Below are 2,962 nucleotides of genomic sequence, written 5' to 3'. Positions count from 1 at the left end.
ATTTATTTATTTATTATATGTAAGTACACTGTAGCTGTCTTCAGACACTCCAGAAGAGGGAGTCAGATCTCGTTACAGATGGTTGTGAGCCACCATGTGGTTGCTGGGATTTGAAATCAGTACCTTGGAAGAGCAGTCACTGCTCTTAACCACTGAGCCATCTCATCAGCCCCCCTAATTTTATATTTTAATAATTTTTCTTACTTGTTTATTTATGGGGATGGTTGTGAGCATGCTCCTGCCAAGGGTGTGCATGTGGAGGAAAGAGAATAACTCTGGGAATTGGCTCTCTCTATCATTTGAAGATCAAAGAATAAGCCCAGGTGCCACCTGCCTTTTGTTTGAGACAGTCTCTCACTGGCCTGGAACTTCACCAGGCCATCAGACTAGCTGGCCAGTGGCCCCAGGAGCCACCTATTTCTACCTTGCTTCTTGCCATCGCTGGGATTACAAAGCATATTCCACCACACCTGACTTTTTGTGTAGGTTCTGGCGACTCCACTTCGGACTGGTGTGGTCAAGAATACAGGGCTTAGCCTGGTACAATGTCATACACCTTTAAATCCAGAGATAGAGGCTGACAGATCTCTATGAGTTCAGGGTTGGCCTGGTCTACACTTCCAGTCCAGCCAGGGCTACATAGAGAGAGGACCTGTCCCAACAAACAAACAAACAAAAACCAAATTGAATCAAGGGGGCTGGAGAGATGGCTCAGGGGTTAAGAGCACTGACTGCTCTTCCGAAGGTCCAGAGTTCAAATCCCAGCAACCACATGGTGGCTCGCAACCATCCGTGATGAGATCTGACATTCTCTTCTGGTGTGTCTGAAGACAGCTACAGTGTACTTAGATATAATAATAAATAAATCTTTAAAAAAAAATTGAATCAAGGTCCCCTGTCCTCCCAACTGCCATCCAAAACACTGTCTTCCAGGGACCTCCAGGTTGAATGCTCTTAATGGCTGAACCATCTCTTCAACCTCAAGAAAGGTTTTAACATAGATTAAGAACAGGTATTGAAGCCAGACATGGCGGGTGGTGCACACCTTTAACCCCAGCACTCGGGAGGCAGAGGTATTCCGTGGATCTCTGTGAGTTCAAGGCCAGTTAGGCCTACAAAGAAAATTCTAGTACATCCAGGACTATACAGAGAAATCCTGTCTCAAAAAAAAAAAAAAAGAAAGAAAGAGAGAGAGAAAGAAAGAAAGAGAGAGAGAGAGAGGGAGGGAGGGAGGGAGGAAGGAAGAAAGGAAGGAAGAAAAGAAGCTGGGTGTGGTGGCGCACACCTTTAGTCCCAGCACTGGGGAGGCAGAGGCAGGCAGATTTCTAAATTTAAGGCCAGCCTGGTCTACAAATGAGTTCCAGGACAGCCAGGGCTACACAGAGAAAGCCTGTCTTGAAAAACCCAAACAAACAAACAAAAATAAAGAAAAGAAAGAAAAAAAGAAAAAGAAAAGGGAAAAAAGAAAGAAAGAGAAAAAACAAAAAACAAATTAAAAAAAAAACAAACAAAAAAAGAATGAGTGTTAATCTAGATATAAAAACAGAGTGTTTGTGCCAACAGGTCATAGAAAAATCTACATCTTTGTCTCACAACTGAGAGATAATGAATGGACTCATGTCTCATGCCACACACACACACACACACACACACACACACACATACACTTTTCATTAATGGAGACTGAATCAAGGTTTCATCCATACAAGGAAAATGCCCTACAGTTGAGAGCTGAGCTATTCCTAACCTTTCTTTTAACTTTTTATTTTGGAAAAGAATCTCAGTAAGTCGTCCAGGTAGGTCTTGAACCTGTGGTCCTCCTTCTCAGCCATCCAAGGAGCTTGGATTACAGACTGCACCACGGAGTGTGGCAACATTCTCTAAGTGCTTAGAGAAAATCGCAGCAGAGATGACACGTGTGATCGTGTGATCGTTGAAGCTGTGTGGTAAAAGGCAGTCATCCCTGCTTCATGCTCACAGATGCATCAAGGTGGAGCCCTGATGGCTTGGAGAAAAGTCTGGCCTTGAATCTGCTCTGCTGGAGAGATCTCCTGTAAAGACCATGGGGAGTCAGCGAGAGATGCTGAGATACTGTGCCGATTGTCTGGTCCTGGTCCGTAATGTCAAAGGGAGGATCCCAGGACCATTTCTCATGTGATCAGGATCTTGGGGAAGTCCCCAGCTGAGAGGCCCCACATAGGCCCCGGGATGGGTAAGAACAGGTTGTTGTGTTTGAGCCAACAGGTCTGTGAGTTGTATCTTATGCAGCCATAGAAACTAAAGCCTTTTGTTTGCCTTGTCCCAAACTTCCAGCCACGGAGTCCCCTACCACCCCTGCAACCGCTTCTCTGCTGTATTTTCTTTGTAAGCATTTATCATACTGACAACACTAGACAGTCCAGGTTCATGGCTGAGTCCCCACTGTATACATTGTTTTGAACAGAATTTGTTAACTACAAGAAGAATCAACCTTAAGGTCTGGTCCGTGGTTAGAGCGAGGACACAAAGCATCATGGGATTTAATTTCTTGTGCATCTCCTTCCTCGCTCCATCCCTCCCTCCCTTTCTGTGCTAAGCATGTACTCTATCGCTGAGATGTACTTCATATTACTTTCTTTAAAAAAACCAAACCAAACCAAAACAAAAAACTAAAGCAGAGCTGGAGAGATGGCTCAGCCATTAAGAGCTCTGACTGATCTTCCAGAGGTCCTGAGTTCAATTCCCAGCAACCACATGGTGGCTCACATCCATCCATAACAAAATCTGATGCCTTCTTCTGGAGTGTCTGAAGACAGCTACAGTGTACTTACATATAATAAATAAATAAATCTTTAAAAAAATTGGGATCAGATACTCTCTTCTGGTATGTCTGAAGACAGTGACAGTATGCTCATACACATAACAATAAAAATCTTAAAATAAAAAGCCGGGCGTGGTGGCGCACGCCTTTAATCCCAGCACT

This window comes from Mus caroli, chromosome 9, assembly GCF_900094665.2.
Source record: "Mus caroli chromosome 9, CAROLI_EIJ_v1.1, whole genome shotgun sequence".
In the NCBI taxonomy this organism is placed as follows: domain Eukaryota; kingdom Metazoa; phylum Chordata; class Mammalia; order Rodentia; family Muridae; genus Mus; species Mus caroli.
This window is presented reverse-complemented; position numbering follows the sequence as displayed.